Source organism: Lynx canadensis, chromosome B2 (genome assembly GCF_007474595.2).
Source record: "Lynx canadensis isolate LIC74 chromosome B2, mLynCan4.pri.v2, whole genome shotgun sequence".
In the NCBI taxonomy this organism is placed as follows: Eukaryota; Metazoa; Chordata; class Mammalia; order Carnivora; family Felidae; genus Lynx; species Lynx canadensis.
The window spans coordinates 113,903,058-113,927,962 of record NC_044307.1 but is presented as its reverse complement, the minus strand read 5'-3'; the positions used below and the strand labels follow the sequence as shown (position 1 = coordinate 113,927,962).

The following is a 24,905-nucleotide window of genomic DNA, read 5'->3' as shown; positions in this document are numbered from 1 at the left end:
AGGGATCTGATTAGGGCGTCCCTTTGACACTCCATTCTGTCCCCACACAAGACCGGCGCGGGGCGGGGAGGAGGAGAGGAAAGGATGAGACGGGAAAAGACTGGGCCCGGGCGGGGGTTGGGCGGGGGAGAGCGGGAAGGACGTGCAGCCAGCGTGTTAAGCCCTCATTAAAACACAAAACCCCTTCCCCACACGCCTTCGTTTCTTTTGTGCGGTCCCCACCGCGGTGCCTGCAATAACCGTGTGAACAGAAATCCAAAACGTTTCATCCTGACTTCTGAAACTTAACCCCAGGCAAAGCACACAGTCGGCGGGGGCCGAGCGGGCCCTGGTGGGCTGGACCAGGTCAGCTCAGGACGCCCGGGACGCGGGGGTGGGGGGCGATGACCCCCCCCTCCCCCCCCGCCCAATTCGGCCGTCGGCCTCAGGGCGGGAGCCCAATCCGCGCGGGTCTCTGGGCCTGTGCTGGTCTGCAGTGGCTGAGTAGCTGGGCACGCCGAACGCAGCTGAGCCGGCCCGCATCCCTCGGGCTCTCGGACCTCCCCTACGCCACTCAGCTCCAGATCCCCGCAGGCCTGCGGGGCTGAGCCCGACGCGCGTGTTGTCCGCCCCGCATCCAAGGAGGATGTGCCAATGACCTGTCCGCTCAGGCCACAGGTGAACGCGCTGCAGCAGGCCTGGCGCGAACTCAACCTTCACAACTTTCAGAGAGGGCTGCACGTCTTTCTAAAAACAAATGCCTACAGGTGCAATTAACGTTTGCCACGAGAGCAAGTAATCCCGCGCTTCTAAACGCCAGAGGCAAAACCTGAGATTGTCACTGAAAAAAAATAGAGTTCATTCTCACTATATTAGTGCATTTGATTACTATAATTGTGAAAAATTGCAAAGAGGAAAATGGTTTGCTTGCAATAAAGTAGCAACTACTTATATATAGTTTTTCCATATTTGCCTTTGAAGAGTTAACTGTTCTAACGTGTTGTAAAGAAGAATACAGCACGGAAAAGCACACGCGGATTTAATGTCGATTATTATTATTTTTTTTATTTTTATTTTTACAAAGAGAGTCATATATTAAAACCTTTTGGAAAACCGCTGGCACATGGTAAGCGCTGTATAAGTCTTTTAAATAAGAATGCTTAAGACCAAAGACCTCGGTGTTTTTAACACTGTCATAAGCATTATATGCTCACTTATATGCAAAATACTTAATAGTAATTAGGAAGCATGGGATTTTTCAATCAGGTCTTTTATTTCCCTCAAGTATCCTATTTGACTATCTCCTGGTTAGGCGTCTTGCCTGATCTGTCTTCCACTGAAAGTGACTCTCAGGTCAGAGGAGGAAACAGAAGGAGGAAACTCTTTAAAACGCCCCAGTTTGCTTAGGAACGGTTGTGGATTGTCGGGGGCTGGAGGGGGCTGGAGGGGTGGCCAGTGCGGAGAGAAAGAAAAGAGAATGAGAGAGCGGCGGGATTTCAAGCCTCAACGCCCCTCCGCTACATGCTTTTCAGCGAAAGTTGGTTGAAGGCTTACTAAGAGCCGGGGCAGAAGAAAAGATGTCCGATTGCAGAGCAAACCGCGGTTCTTTCCTTTTCAGAGATTTGTACAATGAGATAATGAGACCCAAAGATATGAAGGACTTTCCTAGAAACGAAATGCCATTAGGAGAGAAAGCCCAGAGCGACGGATCTAAAGGGAATGGAGGAGGGGAGAATCTGCCGTCTTCCCGAAATTGGTCATCTAGCTCATGTTTTGTGCTTATGTGATTTAGCTCACTTAAAGACATGAGAGTGAGATATCGAAAGCCAAGATCTGGAAACCTCAGACTCAATGGCCCTGATCCCCTTCCCCAGTTCTTCTCCCACCCATTTAATTTTACAGCTCTTTAAATTACAATTTTTGTACTTGTATTAATAAGTTTGGTGGTATTGACCTAGTTTTATCTTGTCCCACAAAATTTGAGTTTTCTTGCACAAATTAATGAAGTGATTGCTTTGCTGTAATTCTGAAATTCTCCTGGCAGTATTTTGGAAAGGAACCTGGGAATTAAAAAAAAATCTTCTTGGTCTGCTTTTTTGTTCATTAGAGCACTCTAATGTTTCAAAATCACTTGTCACATGTTTTGCTATTTGTGACTTCTTTGAATCCTTTGAGGTGCTCCTTACAATTACTTAAAAAGTATCTGCCATTCCAATGTTTGGCTTCTCTTAAGTCACCAAGGCATGGCACCATTTAAAAAAAAATGTTTAATTTAGTTCTCAGTGAGATTGCAGGCAGTTCTGTTATGTAAAGACTTTTATGTTAGTCTGAGAAACCTAAGTGCACAGAGTTCAAATTGAGGAGTCTAATTTTTTGCCCTATCTGAAATACGTATTATAATTATTTACACAGCTTTTTCTTGCAAGGGGAAGATAAACAGGTTGCTGAGAAGTGGTAGTCTATTTGCAATTGCTGGGGCAGGTGACCAGCACGTGCATCTGTGGGCAGCTTTGTTGGGCTGCCCTCCCTGACTACAGGGCTATTGTGAGCTGGCAATGCTTTAAAGTGTGTGAAAAAGCTGCCCCCTGAGAGTGGAGGCCAAGGGCAAGATCCTTGTAAATTTTAATACCTTTCTCAACATCAGGCTGGCAGAAGGCAGGCCAACCGAGGGTCATGTAAGACAGAACACATGTTAGGAAGGCACTAAAGTAAAACAAAGCTGAAAGCAAGTGCCAATTTAGGCCCACCAACCTTGAAGTCATTGATAAAAGGGAAATGCTTTACTAGCTAACAATTATTTTTGCCTAGCCACATAAAGTACATCATATTTCTTGGCTTGTCCCAAGTGGTGCTACTTACTTATTTGTTACATCAAAAACTCTGAGGTAGGAAATCTTATACCCAAAGCCCCCTTTCTTAGAAGTTAGAATGTTTAAATTTGTTATTAACGGGTAATTTATTTAAAAGCTTTTATTTCAGGAATGGTGTTATTAGTTCTTAGAACATGCCCAGGAATAGAGGCTGGTTTTATTGCTAGACCCTTGAGGAGAAGGTTGTATAATTAGGTAACTAGTTTTCCATATCCCTGTAAGCAACAGTCAAAAGATAACTTCACCCACTCTTATCAACTTGTTCTTTGTGAGGGCTAAATTGATGTTGGGCAGGCTTTTCTTTCAAGGAAATTCTTTTAAATTTCTGTTTTCTTGAAGTTGGTTTGACTGCGAGATATTTTTTTCCTCTTTAAGGATAGAATTAGTAAGGATATATTCACTTCTCTCATGGAAGAAACCTTTTAACTAACTGCATGCCCATCCTCTAGAGTATGGCCTGACACGTACTGGGTGTACAATAAATGGTTTGAAATGAAATCCTTTTTGAAACCAACGAACTCCCTACTTCTTTCCATATATATAGAATTTAAATACATTGGCATAAGTAACTAGAAATAAACAACCATGAATTTAAACACCAGGAAAGCATTTACTGTTAATGGGACCTTAGTTTAGCCCAGAGCTTCCTGGCAGCCAAGTCAGAAAGAGAAACATAGTGTTTTCTAATTCTTGTAACCAGAAAAGAGGAAGCACATCTGTTTTTCAATAAAGAAAAACTTTATCCAGCAGCTGAATTCTAAAAGAACTACATGATTGCTGTGTTCACAACTTAAGAAATTTTATTTAAAACAATTATACTTTGTCTAAAATTCTCTTCCAAGTGTTATATTAATTATAAAATGAACAATAACATTCATATTATGTAAAAAATGAAGACAATAGTTTATCTACTAATAGCCCAATAAGCCATCTACTAAGCTCTCAAGAGTAAATAATTGCCATTAATAGGACCTGTGCCTCAAAGAGTTTCAAAAGTCTGGATTCTCCACAGTAAAGTTTCTGCTTTCAGTTTTAGAAAAAAAAATATATATCAAAGATTCGTGGATCTGGTTGGTTGGCATTATTTGATGAAAGTGAAAGAAAGAAACTCTACATGTTTCTGAAATATCAATTTCTGTGGAAAAATAGAAGAGTAAAATTATTTACCACTAGAATGCAAATGAACACCTATATTTTCTTAACATTTTTATTGGAACATTTTATTAGATGTGTGCATATTTATGCCCTTATCTGCTTATTTAAAAATTGATAGATGACTTTATGGAGAGGAGAACTCTGCTAGGTTGGAAATAAGAACTTGCTAATTTTAGATTTTCTGTGGAAAAAAAAATAACAGGCTATTTTTGGACCTTCATGCTTTGCAAACCTATTGAAGTGCATACTTTATGAGAAACATAGAAAAATAACAAGTTTTTTTCCCCCCCAAGACAGGGCTGTATTGGTTTTAGCAGATTCTGGTTACCCAGAATTTAAGTAATTCTGGGTATCTATTGGTTGAAAGGCAAAGCACAGAAGTTTAAAAAAAAAATTCTGCCTTTAGCTTTCAAAATAATTCAATGTAGTAATGTAAGAATTGGAGATATAGTTTTTAGAGATAGATTTTGGTTTCAAGTAATAGCTCATTCCATTTCTAGGAAGTGAATACTTTAAATAAAATAACAGTTCTTTTAGGACTTTAGCATTCATTGGTGCAACACAACCTGTTTGGAAACAAAATGTCACGGTGCTTGGTAGAGAGCAATCACGCTCAGCTGCAGCGTGCAGAGAGGCTGTGTACTGTGCCTTGACCATGTAAGAAAGGTGCATCTTGAATATGTAAGAAAGGTGTTTCCATAGCACTTTTAATCTGAGAATTCGAGGGCTTCATTGAATCATGCATGAATCAAAACTCACAGCGTTGTAGGATTTACTTGTCAGCGCTCGCTATCAAGATTTTGCTAGAATGGTCTCAACAGGAACATTCATAATGTCTGAAAATAGGTCAAGATATGAATAGGAAATAGAAGACCCATACAAACGTTGTTTATGGGTACTTAACATGTATACCTATCTACAAGTAGATAGAAGTGTCTATATGCAGATTGATATAAAAAGCACAAAGTAATTAAAAGTTTTTAAATGGACATGATTGTTAGTAAATAAAAGGCTATGGTAATATCTGGCATAGAGCAGATATTCAAGTCAGGAAAGTGCAGCATTGTATAATTAAACCACCATTTGTAAGCCAATTTAAAAATTTTGTAAGTTTATTTTCTTTATTTCTGAAAATTGCAATCATTGTATTCAAGTTTATTTTATTTTATTTTAGATACTGAAATACCTTGTCTTTTGTCTATTCTATTGTGTATTTTTTTGTGTATTTTCTAAGTCTCTTAGAAAAGCAGACTTTTGTATTTTGAAGCTCTTGGTGCAGGGGAATAAGATTGTTATATTAAAAGGTTGGGAGAGTGATTTTTTTCTGGTGTTCAGGTGAAACACCTGGGAAATCATGCTCTGCTTGTGTGAACCCATGAAATATTGATAAACTGACTATATTTGTTTGCATGATTCTAGTTGTGATAACAAAGGTGTGAACAAAATTTAAAATTGAAAAAAATCCAACGATGATTTAATGTGTTTGTATGAATTGGGAAAAGAATGTCCATACTTTGATTTTTGCAGTGAAATACTGTTCTCATTCAAAAATGTAGTTTGAGAACTAATATGTTGGGAACATCAGAGTGGGGGCTAAGTAAACAGAACTGTGGGGGCGGGGGAATTATCTAAAAATGAAACCAAAGAGATTGTGAACAGAGATCACTGACAGAATTGTTAGTTTGTATACTTGAAAGTAATAAGACTCACTCATTAATCCTGCCTGATTTTTCAGACTGTGCAGGTCTTAAATTCGTTCTCATTTCCAGGCCACTGATGTACTGAATACCTACTTTGAGCAGTGCTCCCTGTTAAGCAGTGTGGGTAATATCTGGTGAATAAGACTTAATTTCCACTCTCAGGAAATAGCAGGAGAAATAATATAGGAGTCTAAACACAAAGAACTGTTACACAAGATGGGATTTATTTAAGGCCAAAGTAAAAGAAAAACTGCATGCTATGGACATAAAGCAAAAAATTCATTTTTCTTTTCTTTTTTTACAGTTTGTTTGTTTGTTTATTTATTTATTTATTTATTTATTTATTTATTTTGAGAGAGAAGGAGAGAGAGAGCACTCACACGAGCAGGAGAGGGGCAGAGAGAGAGAGAGGGGGAGAGAAAGATTATACCAAGCAGGTTCCCTGATGTTAGCCCCACTCAGGCTCAATTTCAGAACTGTGAGATCATGAGATCATGATCTGAGTCAAAATCCAGGGTTGAAAACTTAACCAGCTGAGTCACACAGGCACCCCAATGAAAATTCGTTTTTAAAGGGAGATTTCATGAGTGGTGGTTCCAAAATTTTGGGGTAGAATTAGAGGGAAGCAATGATGTTGGAAGGGTGGGGGTGACCCAAGGATATTTGTCTTCAATTTCCACTTATATAATAAGCACGATTTTCATTTAGAGATTATTGGGATGTCTTTGTATTGCTGTCAAACATTATGAGGAGGATTGTCTAATCCCTTATCTATCCCTTGGTACAATCATGGGAATAAGAGAAAAAGTGGCATTTGAGCAAAGTTTTGAAGGATGTCTGGAATAGCTACAATCTTAAATACACTTTCTTGGGGAGGGATCAGCATTTGCAAAGATACACGGAAGCTGAAGAAGCAGGTGAATCTTAGGAAAAGAGGTGATCCTTAGCTGGAGTGTAGGATATGGAGGAAAGGTGGGTAGAAGGGAGAGAGTTGTGTTGGGGAAATGAATTAGGTTGTATCCAAACCATGGAAAAGCTTGCCTGCCAAGCTGGGTGTCTTGAAGTCATTTGAGAGTTACTGGAGGTTAAGAGAAATGACGTGTTCAGATCTGTAATTCATTAGATTGATCCAATCAAGTTTCTTCCTTGTTTTAGTTGTCATCACTAATTTGAATCAAAAACATTGTAGTAGAAGAAAAATTCCAGGAAAATTTGTCCTTCTAAGTGGAATTTTTGATATTCACTGTTTCTCTGCATAAGTCTTTATGCCACTGGATGAGCATTGTCACGACTGTTAACTTGGCCTTCAGGAAACTCATAGTTTTTCTATAGGTTACTTGGGTTTATTTAAAATGACCCAATTTAGATGAAAAAACATGTTCACTGTCTATTTTGTGGAGAATTTACGGAATTATGCCGTGACTTACACATCAATATTTACAGATTTGTTTTAAAATCTGCCATGTCATTATTAAAATAAGCATAGGGTTATACTCTTAAGGATTAAGAGAATTTTCGAAACGTGAGATTTTCAGCTTTATTGACTTCAGAGTAACCTATGGCACATGAACACTGCTAGCTAACTCAGATTTATCCAGATTAAATACTTGCAGTGAAAGATTGAGCCCTGATTCCTTCCTGCTACTTTCCTTCTGAAAGAGAAAAATAGGATACAGTTACTTTTCTACAGGCTACCATAAATATTTAAGAATATTACAATTGAGGTGTCCTTTAACTGTTTTTAGACTCGTATTGTTACATTCTTCCCTGAAAGGCCTTGTCAAAATAAAAGAAACTTGCATCTAAATATTGAATATTCAATCAGTAAACAACAATAATGTTTAAGAAGGAAATGCAAGACAGCCTTAAAATAGTGATTTTCTTTTAGTCGCTGTATTACAGGTAAGAATAAAACAAAGCTCCTTTTAGTGAATAAAGGTTAACAAGGTGGGGCCCTTATTGAATCAGAGCACAAAACTTGCTGTGCTGAGATTTGCCATCAGATATTACTTTATGTCCATCTCCAATCCATTGATCAATCATCTAGTGAGCTCTTTAAGGAATTCAACAGCAGTGTAACATGCGATTTGGTGGGGGGGGGGGGGGACTTCCTATCCAGAAAATACATTAGTGGTTGGAATAGCTGCCATTTATCAAGAGCTTGCTTTGTGCCAGTTAGCTAACAAAGCACTACGTGGATTCATTTATTAAATCCTTACCAGAACTCCTTGAGGTAGGACAATCATTATCCTTATTTTACTGGTGAGAAATCAAACCCAGTGAGGTTAAATAACTGCCCAAGGTTTTATGAGTATTAAGTGGTAGAGTCAGGTTTGACGCAGGAAATCCAAAACTGGGCCAGTGCTCTACCCACTGGATATTGCCTCCAAAAAGGACGCATCTGGCACAGACAGTGCAAACAGGTAGAGGCAATGCAGTTTGAGAAAAATTTGTTTCCCAAAGACCATTTATAAATGTATTGTTTGGGCCAAATCTCATAGCAACTATGTAATACATGGTAGGTTTTTTTTTGTTTTTGTTTTTTGGTTTGGTTTGGGGGGTGTGTGTGTGTTTGTTTGTTTGTTTGTTTTGAGGGTCTACCTTCAAAAAGCCTACCTACTTCACAACAGGAAAATTTGTGGTTAAGAATATAAACTTGGCTTCAGACAGCAGGAAGGTCTTTCCCAACTCTGTCACTAACTACATGACTTTTAGCGCGCTCCTTTTTTTGAACCTGAGATCTCAGGTGTTAATGACACCTAAATAAAAGGGTAAGGAACAAATAAAATAATGGGTATCAAGTGCTTAGTGACATGCTGAACACATGACAGGAAACAGATATTATAGCTAATTAACTAATTGTGGGTCCTGAGAACAGGAGACCTACTTTCCTGTTCCTTTTGTATCTTTATTGAAATTGAAACCATGTTTTTTTTTTTTATATTATAGTAGCAATACATGATTACTGCAAAAAAATTAGTAAGCTGAGTTAGCAGTAACATTTAAATTGCCATTTAACTTAGTCAACAATCACCATTAGTGATTAGGATGATTATTCTTCCATTTTTTTCATCTTTACAAAATATGAAATGATTTTGCCTAGTATTATTTGGTAAATTGCTTTTTAAACCTCAATTAGAACAGTGAACATTTCCTGTATTTCATTAAATAGTCTATAGCATTTTTTTTTTCCTAATGTAGTAGTTTTGGTATGGATGTATCATAAACTTACTTAACTGTTTCTTATTGGGCAATTAAATGGGTTTACAATTTTTTTCTATTATGAACAATGCTGAAATTTAGAAAAACTTTATAGATAAAAAGTGTATGCATTTTAATTATTTTGGTCTAAATTTCTAGCTTCAGGTGACCAAACAGTATTCACCTTGTAAACACTTGATATTTCCTGCCAAACTACCATTAATAACAGTTGGACCAATTTATTTCTCTGCCAGCAGTGTGTAAGAATACTCAGTTTTCTGAATCATCACCAACACTAGATAGTTCAATAGTTGCCAACCTGATAGGTGAAATACTATCTATCATTTTTAGTTTTTTATTATTAATGATATTAGAATTTTTTTCATAATCTTATTGGCTATTTATAATTTTTTTGTGACTGTTAATATACTGAGTTTTTCTTTTGAGGTAGTTGTCTTTTTATTATGAAAGGTGCTAATTATAAACCAAAGCACTTAATGTTTGTCTCATATATTTTCAGTTTGTCATTTTCTTTTAAATCTTATTTATGAACCTTTGATGTTTATGCATAGAGATTTTTGCTTTTTCAACTTTATATCAATATTTAATATTTTTTCCCATTAAGAAACAATCTTTATTCAACCTAGAATTTATTTTGGTATATTTTTTTACGTGGGAATGAATGTTAGTTCATTCAACAAACATTAACTGCATGCCTGTAATGTACCAGGTGTCGTGCTTTTGCTTGGGAAATCGCTGGAGCACAATGCAGGCAGAATTCCTGCCCCAGGAGGGAGTTCATCCTTTAAATGAGTTATTAGTTGTCTCAGAATAAACCGTCGATGCTCAGACATTACCTTTTCAGTGACTTAAATTCCTTCTTAATTGCCTACTAAATCCATGTGTATAATCGGGTCTGCTTATAGAGTTCCTATTTGATACCATTGACTTATTTCTCTGTTCCTGTGCCAGGATCTCACTGTTTTAATTGAATTATAATTTAAAACAATGTATTTTAATAAATAGACAAGGGATAATTTCATTCTTCATTTTTTTCTTTGTTTCATGACTTATTCTTTCTTCCTTTTTTTTAACTATTTTTTTAATTTGTGGCATAACATGTATAATATAAAACAAAATCTTCCATTATAACTGTTTTCATATGTACAATTCAGTGGCATTAATTATATTTATGACATTGTGCAGCCATCACCACTATTTCTAAAACTTTTCATCACCTCAAACAGAAACTCCATGCCCATTAAATAATAGCTTCCTATAATCCCCTTCCCGAAGCCCCTGGTAACTTCTAATCTACTTTCTCTCTCAATGAATTTGCCTTTTCTAGATATTTTACAGAAGTGGAACATAATATTTGTACTTTTATATCTGCTTATTTCATTTAGCATGTTTTCATCCACGTTATAGCATGTGTTATAATTTCATTCTGTCTTATGGCTGAGTCGTAGTCCATTATATGTAATACCACATTTTGTATATCCATTCATCCTTTCTATTTATATAGTTGGTAGAGGGTGCAACTCATCATCTCGGGTTTGCAAGTTCAAGCGCATGGTGGGTGGAGATTACTTACGAAAAAAAAAAAAACACTTGTACTTCTGGAAGAACTTTAGAATCATTTTGTCAAATATTTCCTCCATATCCTCTAATGTCTTCCTAACATCCTCTCAAGTGCCTTTCTACCTTCCATCCCATGAATCCTATCTCCCCAAGTTGCTAGTCCTGAGTGCCTTCATAATGAAGTCCCAAGCCCACCATTGTACCTTGATCCTTGAACATTTCCTTCCCTCAAGCTGTCCCATGCTTTAAAATTAGTTACTTCCAGAGGCTCCTGGATGGTTCAGTCAGTTAAACAATCTGACTCTTGATTTCAGTTCTGGTCCTGATCTCACAGTTCGTGAGTTTGAGTCCCACATTGGGCTCTGAACTGACTGTGGAACCTGCTTGGGATTCTCTCACTCTCTCCCTCCTTCTGCTCCTCTCTCTCTCTCTCAAATAAATAAAAACTTAAAAAAAATTAGTTACTGCCATTTTCATTCTCCTAATAAGAATGGACAGTTCCTTATTATAATCGATCTCATAGAGGTATTGGGAAAACAGTGTGAATTGGTCTCTAAGCTGTGAATGTTAGATGTCTCTTAGCCCTCTTAGTAGGAATGTGTATTTTAGGAAAAGGATGTTTGTGAACTCAAATAATTTGCTATTTTTTTCAAATTCCAATGGTATAACAAAGTATACATATACAAAATTTATGTTAATTGACTGTTATTGGTAAGGCCTCTGGTCAACATTAAGCTATTAGTGGTTATGTTTTGGGGGAGTCAAAAGTTATACGTAAATTCTCCATTAGTGACACCCCTAACCCCTATGTTGTTCAAGGCTCAACTATATTAGATTGGTGGTGTTTATTCTCCGACTGTGTATGTGTAATGGAAAGAGCAATGGCTTTGGAATTAGGCTTAAGTTTTCAGTCCTGTCACTTCGTAACCTGTGTTATCTCAGCCATATTAATTTTTCTTCTAAGACTTAGTTTCCTCAACTGTAAAATATGCATCATTGAGTTGTTTTAAAGACCAAGTAAGATAAATAACATGAAACCTTCTCACTATATATAGTCCATTGTATATTCTCAATGAAGGTCAATTTCCTTTTCCTTCCTTCCCTAAATAACAACAAAAATAGTCTGTATGGGGAAAAGCATTTGTAGCACTGAATGTCAACCCTTCTTGGTTAATGGCTAAATAAAGATAATGTGTTAATTTTTCAAAATGCCTCAATTTTCCTATATGTAGCTTTTATCTCATCCTTCACTAAATTATGGTGCTTGCAAAGCTCCTTGAACTTTACCAGTACAAAGCATACTGTTAGCAGGATGGAATTAACATTATCCCTGGTCTATAAAGTATCATACCTGCATTTGTAGTGAAAGGGACAGATTCTTGCCTGAGTCCTGCAGCAGTGTTTTGCCACCTGTAACAGTGCTGAATAAAAGTGGTCCCATCTATCATTTCTGTAGCTCTTCCTCACAGAAGCAGTCTTGATAAGGATAAGAAATCCAGGACATCATAGTATCAACAATACTTTCCTCTTCAAAGCCGTCTTTCAGACAAGGCTCTGACTGTGCCTTACAAACACTAATTATATAAATCTTATATACTATTGCTTTGTGGGAGGTGAAGTATTTAGTAAAAATGATCATCTGAACAGAGATTGTCTGTGTGGGGGCAGGATGGAAATATGAAAAGTGGGAAGTGGGTGCTCAGCATACAGTCATCGCTGTTACAAGGTCAGCTGTGTGCTTGGCTAGGACTGTATACACTTCTGCTAGGTTTTCAACTAGTGTATAAAATACAGGCTATTCTTTGTTAGAAATCTGTGAGTGGTGTGAGCTCCTTGAATACTAAAGATGTTAATTCTTATGGTTAATTCTGCATACTGCATACGTAGTGGCACTCTGAGGTCATATGATGAAGAAGCAACTTCAGGTTGAGGTTAAACTGAGTTAGGATGGCTCAGTCTGACTCTGTAGGGAATTAAATGGTAAATAAGAAATCTGGGGGACCCTCATCAGAGTATCTTACTGGTAGAGAATGATTTAGTGGAGAAATGAGCTTTAAAGTTAATAGCAATAGTGTATAGGATTTATATGATTTATATGTCTATGTTAGTGTCTACACTTTTTATTTTGTTTTGTTTTTGTTTTATTCTATGATCTTTGTTCCTAATCGGAGGGCCCTTGCATCACCGTGATTCACAATAATAGTCATGAATATTTTTTTTTTTAAAAAAGGCATTTTTTCTAAAACCCAAGAGAAATTACATACTTATTATTTATTTAAATGTTTAACAATGCTTTTTAGGCAACAGAAACGATATCTATTTATGTCACAATGATACCGAGTAGACTAATAAAAATGTCAATTCATTCTCAAAGTTTCAGTGCTTCAGCTATCTTCAAAGTTTCATTTTTTACATTTTAGGATTTCTTAAAATTTATGTCATTTTTTTACCTCTTAGGATTTCTTATAATTTATGTGTCTCTGATTAATTTTTAAGATGGAAAACCAAACTAAAGTTTTGTTGTTTGCTGGATAGGTCATTTTTTTGCAATGTAGAATTAGTGTAGAAAAATAATAAAGAGGCCTTGGTATCCAGAATCTAGCACAGCACCTGATACTCATAAGTGCTCCATTAATATTTGCTAAAAGAATCTGATATATTGCCGTAAACTGTTTTCCTTGGTTGAAATCTTTGCTAACTTGATTCTTTGTTTCTGATAAACTCATTGTTTCTACATTTAAAAAAATGTAGTATAAAATAGAAGGATTATTCTCTCTGACAAAAATCTTATACTTGCCCATAGTTCTACTTGTCCAGAAAACAGAGGAGCTACTGTGATACTTAATAGGAACTACCTGGAGTGAACGTTATTTATCTTCCCAGTACCTACTCCTACTTGCTCTCCTAAATTGCAATACTCAAATTTTCCTTTGAAGAGCCACGCCTCATCCCTGTGTAGTAGCCATTAGCTGAGGCGAGATTGAGCAGACTCCCATCCAGGGGTTGACACTGAATTGGGATAGACCAACCCGTCTGCTTGTCTAGGCTTATGTATGCATATACATAGTCCCCAGGCAACTGGGATTGATGCTTGGGAAGTTCAATCAGGGAGCATATTGAGATGTGAGTGAGAACGTGTGAAACCCTCCTTCCTGGAAGACTTGTTTCGGAATCCTGAAGGAAGTCTGAAGGTGACATTATGGAGAAGGGCAAAACCAAGGAAACTGTAGAAAAAAAGAGCCATGTCCCTGACTGAGCTATACATGAAGCCAGTCCTAGCATTGAGTTTATTGTTTTAAGAGCCATCATGTCACTTTTGTTTTTTAAACCAGTTTGTACATGATTGCCTGTTCTTTGAAAGGGGAGGAAAACTTTAATGGACATATAGCCTTATCCTAATCATATTCTTTTACTGGGAAAAAAATTTAATTATTAGATTCTCTGCAAAATATTTTGATTAAGTTTTTTGCATCAAGTTTTTTTTAATGTTTATTTTTGAGAGAGAGAAAGAGACACAACACAAGTGGGGGAGGAGCAGAGAAGAGAGGGAGACACAGAATCCCAAGCAGGCTCCAGGATCTGAGGTGTCAGCCCAGAGCCCAACACTGAGCTTGAACTCAGAAACCATGAGATCAGGACCTGAGCCGAAGTTGGACTCTTAACCAACTGGGCCACCCAGGCACCCCAAGTTTTTTACTTTTAGAGAGAGGCACAACTAATTTCAAAAGCACAGAAGTTTTCCTCTGACTAGAATGCAAAGATATACTTATGTATTTTAGATAACAAAGCCACTAGCAAAATAAGACTGAAGTTTATGAGAAACTCCTAAGTATTGTACACATTTTTGTTCATGCATACCCAAGATATTGTAGGATTTTTTGCATGGCACCATCAATTCATCTATCTTTATACACCCCTGATACCTATCAGTATACCTTTTAGGTACTGTTCATTAGAAAAACCCTGTTTTGAAGGAAGTTAGAAAAAAATAGTCATGTTAACAAAAAATTCATTTAGGTAACCTTTGCAGAGTTGGTGTTTTTTCATGCCAGCAAGTCCTTTGCTTTATATTCTGCCTTGGTTTCCATCATTGTGCATTTCAAAACCTCCCAAAGTCAGACTTTCCATGAAGAGTCATCCAAAACAGAGTATATTTGGAATTCTGCTTCTCATGACCTAGTTGTATCACTAGAGGGATCAAAGAGGTTTTGTTCTGTTTCTATAATCAGCTATTTCTTTGAGAGGGCAGATTCATAAGAGTTTGAATTATGCTTAGAAATGCATACAAGGCAAGCAGCTACATGGCATTTTAATTACCTCCCTCCACTCCAATGAAAAACAACACCAGGCACAAACAGATGTCTCAGGTTAAACTCAGTTGATTCTCTTAACGTAGCAAATAATTAGACTGTTTCCTTTCTCCCTAGGCTTTTTCTTTTCCTTTTTCTTATTTTAATCTGTTTGCTCTCCTAGCTCTTCCATTTAATTTCCGAGGCATTCACCTTTTGCTAATGTTAAGAAAATTCCTACTGGACAAATTCTTCTCCTTACTAGACCCTACATGACATAGTATTAATATTCACAAAGGGAGCAGATGGCTGCCTTTGGGGTCCACCAATTACAGTAGTACCTTGCTTAGTCTGAATTGACTAATTAAAATCCTCAATTAACTAGAATGGGAAATTCAGTATATACAACCCCTATGGTGACCTCATGATATAGTGAGTTTGCAAATGAGTGTTTAGAATTCTTTCCCTGCCCTTTGGGGGGATAAAAACAAAAGGTAAGGAAACGGAGTCATCTAAAGGATTTTTGAAAACTCTAAAAAAAACTCAAACCCTGAAACTATGGAGTTTTCTCTGGCATCAGTGTACATTTACCCTAAGTTCCCATATTTTTCCACATATACATCTATAATTTGTTTTTTTTAAATCGTCATTGAAATTTAGATTAGTCAATATTTTGAGATGTTTCATTTTATATTTAATTTGATAAGCATTTACTGCACCTCCAAAGTACTCAAAATATTATGTTGTTAAGGCAAAAAAGAAAAAAAAAAAGTTTTCTAGTTACCCTTGCTGCCAAAGGAGTCACCCAAAACTGATGGTTGAAAATAACAGAAGTCTGGGGCGCCTGGGTGGCGCAGTCGGTTGGGCGCCCGACTTCAGCCAGGTCACGATCTCGCGGTCCGTGAGTTCGAGCCCCGCGTCAGGCTCTGGGCGGATGGCTCGGAGCCTGGAGCCTGTTTCCGATTCTGTGTCTCCCTCTCTCTCTGCCCCTCCCCCGTTCATGCTCTGTCTCTCTCTGTCCCAAAAATAAATAAACACGTTGAGAAAAAAAAAAAAATTAAAAAAAAAAAAGAAAATAACAGCAGTCATTTTATCATGACCACAGATTCTGTGACACAGGAATTCAGGAAGGCCTCAGATGGGCAGTTATGGCATTGGATATCTCATGTGGTTGCACTAAGGTAGTGGTTAGAGCTGGAAGAGCAGGTGGCTGGAGCAGCTGAGGACTTATATATCTTCCTTCAAGTATCTTCAGGGTCTATCCATGGGTCTCTCTGAGCTGATTTGGGCTTCCTTGCAGCATGATGGCTTCAGAGCAAATGTTCTGGCCAACAAGGTAGAAGCTAATCCCCTTTTGTGACCCAGCACTTCAAGTCTCGCAGTGTCATTGCTGCTGCATTCTGTTAATTACACATGAATTGCTAGCCCCTCCAAATTCTGGGGAAAGGGAGTTAGACTTTGTATCTCATTGAGGGAGTGGTAAGTTTCGAGAAAAGCATGTGGGACTGAGAAGTGGTTCATCTTTGGAAGATACAGTTTGCCATGATGAGTCAGATATAACTTCTCCAAAGAAGCTCATAGTCTAGTGGATATAACCACGATTCTCAAACTGTGCATTGAGGTCCCCCAGGTGTCTGTGAGGAATTCACAGTGTATTCACCGGATACTTTGCATTTTTGCGGGAAACAATATGACATCAGTCAGACACCATGTGAATTATTACTAGTAAGTTGTTTGGACCTAATTACTTAATAAGTGGAACTGTTAGGCGTTTCTTTTGTCCTAGTTGTGCCCTGAAAATAATTTATAGAGACAGAGAAAGTTTAGGAATCACTGGGATAAAAAACAAGATACAGATACTCAACTACGGTCTTAGCAGGTCCACAACTGACATTTGTAAGGTCCAGGACATGAATACAAATGGGGTTACTAGCTTGCTCCTTTCTTTTCCCATTACAGCTCCTGTGGACACGCCAGCTTTATACCTGAGCTCTGTGCATTCTCTTCCCCCACTGCAATAGCAGTTTCTCCTTGACCCTTGGAGTGAGCACCCCAGAGGTAAGTCAGTCCTTTGGGGGGAAGGACCAGTGGGGGAAGCCCACACAGAAGCAGACTGTGTGGATTTAAGCTAGGAATTTTGGAGTCCCAGGCACCCCAAATGTGATATAGAAAGGAGATCAGGGTTCTGGATTAGCCCATTTGGAGGGGAGTAGCTGGAGGGCCTTCTAAAATACCGGGGCTTAGGCAAGGCCTGGTCTAAGGGAGGTAATGAGACCCAGCACAGAACACAGCATATAATTGGTCCTCAAAGTATATTTCATGAATAAATTAATCCAGAGCAGATTCTGATATGTATGATGACAGAGATTAAATACCGACTGCTATGGAAATTGAAACAAAGAACAATTCATTCTTGGAAAGGCTTATGTTACCTTCAGAGATGAGGGAGAGAAGAAGTAGAAGTGTGATGGGAAGTCAGCAAAACGCAGGGATTAATGAAGCTGCTAGAGGCAAGCATCAGAAGAAAATCTAAAACTACGCTCACCATTAGTGGTGAACCTGAGTTTCAGGGCTTCCTGAAGCATACATAATTTGAGGGGCTCTCTTCCAAAAAAAGAATATGAAATTAGGTACGAAAAGATCACACAAATTATACATTTATAGAACCTCACAGAGTTACAAATACCAAACAAAATGTCCGGAAAGAATTGGGGCACCTGGCTGGCTCGGTCAGAAGAGCATCTGACTCTTGATCAAAGTGAATTTGAGCCTCACACTGGGTGTAGAGATTACTTAAATAAATAAAACTAAAAAAAAGTCCAGGAAGAACGATTTTATTTTTTTTAATGCTTATTTATTTTTGAGAGAGAGAGAAAGAGAGAGACAGAGCACGAGTCAGGGAGGGGCAGAAAGAGAAAGAGACAGAATCAGAAGCAGGCTCCTGGCTCAGAGCAGACACAGGGCTTGAACTGACAAGCTGTGAGATCATGACCTGAGCTGTAGTCAGATGCTTAACCCACTGAGCCACTCAGGCACCCCATAGAAAGAGCAATTTTCTGGATGCTTTCTTACTAAATACCAATTTTATGTTCTGTAGGGAGAACGGAAAGATAATTTGTTCTAGTGTTGACTGAATATTTTAAAAAATATTTATTGTTTACAAAATGTTAGCACCATCGTTATTAGTAATGACATGTAAACTGCTGTCATCTGTTGTCAATTGTGAATACCTCTTGTCATGCTGTTGAACTGTTACAGACCTGCTCTATTTTAAGTATAGTTACAGCTTTCTTCCCTTCAAACCTAGCAATTCTGAAATATTTTGTTTCACACAACTACCATAAACTATGAAAAATATGGAGCTTTTATAATTGTATATATAGCGCATTCTCAAATATAGTCCTGAGAGGAGAAGGCATCTGTTTTGATTAGATCTTGATGGGAACCAAACCCTCTGTTAAAATTTTATGTTCTTGATGTTGGAAGAATTTTCTACAGATTAGCTTCTGGCTCCATAACTTCAACCTCCACCACACCTACTTTCAGAGCCGAGCTATGTAAGAATCAGCCTCTGGCCCTGTACCTTTGTGTCAGAAGACCAGGAGAGTTGACACAGTGGGCAGTGAGGGTATTCATAGAATCTATCCCTACATTGGGACAGCTGGCAAAAGCTTTCATGGAAGTAGCTGTGAACCATATAAGTGACAATAGGCTGAAGTTGTATGTATCCCCAACTTAATCAACTGCTCCTTAACTCATATCCTCAAAAGCTACAAGGCTCTCCAGTGCCACCTCGTATGAAGGGAGCCTGGAGAGGAAAGAGACAGGGGCCTTAACCAATTGCTGTTAAAAAAAAAAATTACTTTTCACATTTTACAAAAACCACGTGCCCGTGTGAACTCAATGCTACGGCCCTCCTAGGACCTTAGAAAGGGCCCATGCAAAGCAGGCACTTGAAGCTTAAACCTCATTCATGTAAATCCACCTTTCCCCACCATTCTCTATATTTCACGGAAGGAGACAAGTAGCGCAAACTGAGAAAACATGTTCTAGAATAGAAGTAACACTGGACTGGAGTCTGGAGAACTGGAGCTTTGTTTGGTTCCACCTCTCGCAGCTCTATTCCTTTGGGCCACCCTTTGGGACTTACTCTTGTTATCTGTTAAGTATTGGCCCTTCCTCATCTGCAAAAGGAAAGGAGAAATCAGCAGTCCAGTGTGGGACTCTTTGTGGTTCTACCTGGGAAGTAAATTATATTAAATGATGCAAATTATGTACATTTCAGTCCATATTATTTCTGTCAGTTACTATTGCCATTTCTGCAACTTGAAATAATGTGAGAATTATAACCAGCATGCAAGAACTTAAAAATATTTTAGCTCTGACATAGGGAGGTAGATGTACTGCAAAACACTCACGAGAAGCAAGAACAAATTGTCATTCTGAACACCATCACTAAAAGTACACAGAAGCACTTTTCCTCCAGTTTTAAAAAAGCTTATCTTTCAAAAAAGTGCAAAAGTCACATAAGCTTCCATAAAAAACACTTCCAATGCAGACATGTATACAGTGAAAAATACAAGTCTCATCTCCAAATTTCACTTCCAAGAGGAATTACTGCTAACAATTTAGACCTGTGTGTAGCCTTCCACAACTAGTCTATGCACACACAATGGCAGATGGCATTTTGAAATATTAACTGAGGGGTTTCCTTTCCACTTTATTTCCTGGTGGTCCTGGCCTTTCACCCATTCTGGCACGCATTCTGTCAGCTGGCACGCATTCTGTGTTTGACACCTCAGGGAAAAGATAACCCAACAAAATACATTAAAAAAGGAAGTCAACAACTTTTGAGTCTCTAATTTTTTAGTTTCTAGTCCTTAAGGGAATAGAAAGACACAGGGAATAAAAAGAGATTTGGAAAAATATATGATAAGTCGGAAGAAGCCTTAAGGCTTCCAAGACTAGATAAAAGAATTTCAATTCTTGGGAGAAGAGAGAGATTCAGAGAGGAAGAAAGGACCTCTGGCAACTTATGCTGCTTTTCTCCGAAAAATTAGAAAAAGGCCACATTTTGGTGAATGAATTACAGTAAGGTGCCTTGTTGAGCAGATCCTTCCTGGGGGCAGTGGCTTAGACAGCTGACAACACCTTTGTACAAAGACAAGAGCCCCTCCTTCTTCCAACAGCCTTGGCCCCATGCCAAGGGTTTTGTCTTTCTAGATTTCAGCCCTATTCACACCCAAGCATCTTTGTCCAGTGTTCAAACTACATAACTGTATGAGACAGCCTTCCTTGTGGGTTCCTGAGAAAGAAGCTCATCTGTCCTGCCTCTCCAGCTCAGGTGAACTTGGCAGTGAAGAGACAGGACATAAGCATGCTTATGCAGGTATAGAGGTTGTTCCTGCTTTCTAGGTACACTCTCAGCCAGGGATGGTGGCCAGGCCCCAGGAGCAAAAGAGATGTCAGTGGGGTGTCTAGACCCCTTGGATTTTTTTAATGGTAATGCAATATTTTGTTTATTCTGTCCATTAATAACTAATATTAGAGAACACTTATAATATTAATGGAACTTAATCTAAGAGGAGTTCATCTTACATTTTTTTACATTTCAGTATCAGGTGATCATAAGCAGATAGTCAAAATAATTATGGCCCAAAGTATTATACCAAAAACTTTTAATAAATGCTTGGTGTTGGTGTATGTACAATTCAGATTTTGGTGTAAAGTTCTTTGGCTGCAAGGAAGAACATTTGGTTTACTTCCCTAATAGGAATGTCTCTTGATGTGGGGATGGTCTCTTAGTATTTCTTTTGCTATTGATTTTCAGCATAGTTACCTGTGATTGTAGGAATGGAGTTGAGTGTGGAGAGATACTCATCATGTTTACTCCAAATAAGAGTACATAACCAATTACTATAGTAATGAGGAGGCAGACAGGCAGTGTAACTGCCCAATATTTTTGAGGGCAATAAGTTAAGCCTAAGGAGTTTAGCAAAGATTCAGCAATGAAAGCCCATGCAAGATAGAGTATGAAGCCACACTGGGAGCTTAGGGAAAGAACAAAGGCATAATCACTCTTTCTGGCAAAGGTAACAGTGATTTTCCACCATTTCCCTGTGGCTTTAGATAATCTCCAACACACACATACAAGTAGTGCTGGAGGACCCACTGGACTTTACACAGTCTCTCAGAATTTCCTACAGCCTAGCATGAATGGAATGACTCTTGGGAAGGGTATGGGAGTAGCTGGGAGAGCCAGACTTGGGAAGGGGAAGACACAGAAATGATTGGCATGATCCTAAGATGGGTGGCCAGACAGGGTAAGAGTGGATCCTAGCACCCCAAGTACTGATAGAGGGCAAATCCAGTGATGAGATGTCTTTTTACTCACAGCTTGGCCCAAATAAGCCTTCCTGGAACTCAAATGCAGTATCAGAAATTAATTTTCTATTACTACATAAAAGTAAGGTTAAAACAGAAAATAAGTTCATTATTTTTTTAAGAATTACATTTCTTGGGGTGCTTGGGTGGCTCAGTTGGTTAAGCATCCAACTTCAGCTCAGGTCATGATCTCGTGGTTGGTGAGTTTGAGCCCCGCGTGAGGCTCTGCACTGATGGCTCAGAGCCTGGAGCCTGCTACAGATTCTGTGTCTCCCTCTCTCTCTGCCCCGTCCCTGCTTGTGCTCTCTCTCTCTCTCCCTCTAAACTATAAACTTTTAAAGTTACATTTCTTGCCTATCTAAGTTTGTAAATCGAGATTCATACTTTGTTAGCATTGCAATGGTAATAAAATTATATGTATACTTGACAATATATCTGGAACAGACTTCTTTTTTTTTTTTTTCAACGTTTATTTATTTTTTTTTTGGGACAGAGAGAGACAGAGCATGAACGGGGGAGGGGCAGAGAGAGAGGGAGACACAGAATCGGAAACAGGCTCCAGGCTCTGAGCCATCAGCCCAGAGCCTGACGCGGGGCTCGAACTCACGGACCACGAGATCGTGACCTGGCTGAAGTCGGACGCTCAACTGACTGTGCCACCCAGGCACCCCTGGAACAGACTTCTATATGAGCACATATAGATCTACCTCAGTAAAAAATCCTTTCATAATATGGCTCACGTAACATTTATCTAACCATTCTCTGGATGTTTAAGTCGTATCTGATTTTCACTCTTATGTTGCAGCAATAAGTGTCCTTTAAACCAACTACTGTTAGCACAGCCTCTTTGAACAATCTTTCTGTGTACTTAGATGGCAGGTATTGACAGTATTACATTCCAGTTGGAAACACACACTCATCCACACAATCAATATGAGAAATTGTGTGCTAAAATTCATGTTCTGTTGGATTTTTTTTAGCACCAATATCTTTTTTATCAAGTGAAATATTTTTCGGCAAGTCTATATTTTAAAGATATGAGGTAGAGGCACTCTGGATGTGTAGAGACAGAAGGCTAGGGGATCTGATGCTCTGGTCAACTCTCCCTGTCCCAGTGCCCCACCTTTTCCATGCCCCTGCCACTGCATCAGTTCCAATGCATAGGGATGGTACTATGGCCGTTTTCGCACTCATTGGTCAGGAATACCACAGACAAGATTTAGGATGTTGGTCTGGCAAAGGCGGTTAGATGTCACAGGTGTCTTTTATGGCTTTTTGACTTTTGCTTTTGTGATTTAATATCAACTATTTTGAGGTTAGTTGTGCTGTCCTTTGTGTTCATGATACATAGTGTATAATTCAGTTACAGCACTTGTCACATTGTTCTTTCCTGAAAGTACTAGAGAGAGAGAGAGAGAGAGAGAGAGAGAGAGAGAGAGAGAGAGAAATGTTTCCTTTAGAATCTATAGAAATAGATTTCCTTTGGAAATAGCTCCTTTAGAATCTATACAATGTACCATAAAACTTGGCAAGTACTAGCTTTTCCATAAGGCCTTCTGAATGAAGGAATGAATGAATGAGCCACACACATTTGCACAACTTAAGTATAAGACACACAAACTCTTCTTCAAGTGTATAGATACTTAAAAAAAATACAAATGTATCTATTTTAGTCTCCCCTAGTCTTCTTTGGACCTACTCTATAGGTGTCTGAGTATTCTTGCTTTAGAACAGATTTATAGAAGAGGATTGGAATTGGTCCAAATGGCTCACATCATATTCTTGTAGCCACCTCTGGTAGATGACATAATGAGAGCAGCATATGTACTTATAACAACTACCACTGTGTGTGAAGGATGGATTTGGTAGATATTAAGCAAAAATGGGAATATGTATGCTTTTTACATCTGAGAGTTAGGAGGATCTAAGGCTGCCCACTCCATCCAGACTTTCAATTTTGTCACCAGGATGAGTGGGCGGAAGATCCTATAGAGGGGAAAACAAAATGAAGTAGAGGAAAGAGCATATGATAAATGCCCAAATAAGTAATAGGGAGATCAACCACATGAGGATAATAGTTTTTTTCTTATATGTTTTTATTTTAACATACTTTCAGACTTACAGAAAAGTTGCAAGAAGATTTTAAAAGATACTCTTCACCTAAAAGATTCTCAAAAAGATAAAATTGAAAGTTGCAGATATGAAGCTCCTTACCCCTAAATATTTCAAGTGTACACCCTAATATCAAGGACATTCTTTTACATAACAAATATAATCATAAAAAATCTGGAAACTCACATTGATACAAGTTATTATTTAATATACAGATAGATTTTTCAAATTATCCAAGTAGTTCTCTTTATAGAAACCGACCAACCAACCAACCAATCAACTAACCAATCAACCAAACACAACAGCAACAAAAAACACTGCCAGATCTTACATTGCATTGTTTAGTCTCCTTTAGCCTGAAATAGTTTGTCAATCTTGCTTAATATTTTGTGACACTGATATATATATATATATAAATTAATTAATTTATATATATATAAATTAATTAATTTATTTTAATTTTTAACGTTTATTTATATATTATTTTTGAGAGACTGAGAAAGAGCACAAGTGAGGTGGGGGAGAGAGGGAAGGAGAGACAGAATCTGAAGCAGGCTTCAGGCTCTGAGCTGACAGTACAGAGTCTGATGCAGGGCTTGAGCTCACGAATTGTGAGATCATGACCTGAACCAAAGTCAGATGCTTAACTGACTGAGTCACCCAGGTGCCCCAAGTGACACTGATATTTGTAGCCAGCTATATTATAGAATGTTTCTCAATTTGAATTTGTCTGATGCTTCCTCATGATTACACTCACATTACACATTTTCAGCAGGAATTTCTTAGGAGAGATGCTGTGTCCTCAGTGCATCATTCTGCACTAAAAAAGTTACTATTTTCTTTCAATGTAATTAATACATATCTTATGGGAGAAGGAACTTTGAGACTATATAGACATCTGGTTACTCTTCAAATTGGTACGTACTAGTTTACCATTCATTAATGATTCTTCCCTAAAGCAATTATTTCTTTTAAAAAAATTTTTAAAGTTTATTTATTTTGAAAGAGAGAGAGCAGGGAAGGGTAGGAGAGAGAGAGGGAGAGGGATGATCCCAAGCAGGCTCTACACTGTCAGCACAGAGTCCGATGTGGGGCTCAAACTCAAAAACTGTGAGATCATGACCTGAGCTGAAACCAAGAGTCAGTCGGATGCTTAACCAACTGAGCCACCCAGGTGCCCCTTGTCTAAAGCAATTATTTCAATGACAGTTGCTAAACAGTGGCTTTTCATGTTCACCATTTCTTCTATATTTACCAGTTGCTTTTGTACAACAAAGAAGAGTTTATTCTTCATATGTATGTATGTATTTCTATATGGACTCTTGATTCTTATTTTATTCAATGGGTTATAAGTTACTTTTATTATCATTTTGATGCCCAAATTTCCAAGATTTGATTAGTGAGAAGTCCTTCAAGAAGGTTTCTTTGTCCTTTTGATATATCCCCATCATTCTTGTTTTCTGCCATAAAAAGTTATTCTAGGCTCAAGTTGTATGTTCCCTGTCCCAAACTGGTTTCGTTTTGTTAGTGGAAAATGGGTATCATTGCTTCCAGTCCTTGTCAACCAACAGAGCCGGGAAAGCCACAGGGATCATTCAGACCTTTCTCCTACCCATATTTGTAATTCTTCTTTG

The 24,905-nt window shown here is 38.1% G+C and overlaps 1 pseudogene; it reads right to left on the bottom strand.

The window, feature by feature from the left end:
- Positions 1-20,486: 20,486 nt before the first annotated feature.
- On the bottom strand, positions 20,487-24,391 carry LOC115514991 (annotated as a pseudogene).
- Between the last annotated feature and the right edge of the window lie 514 nt (positions 24,392-24,905).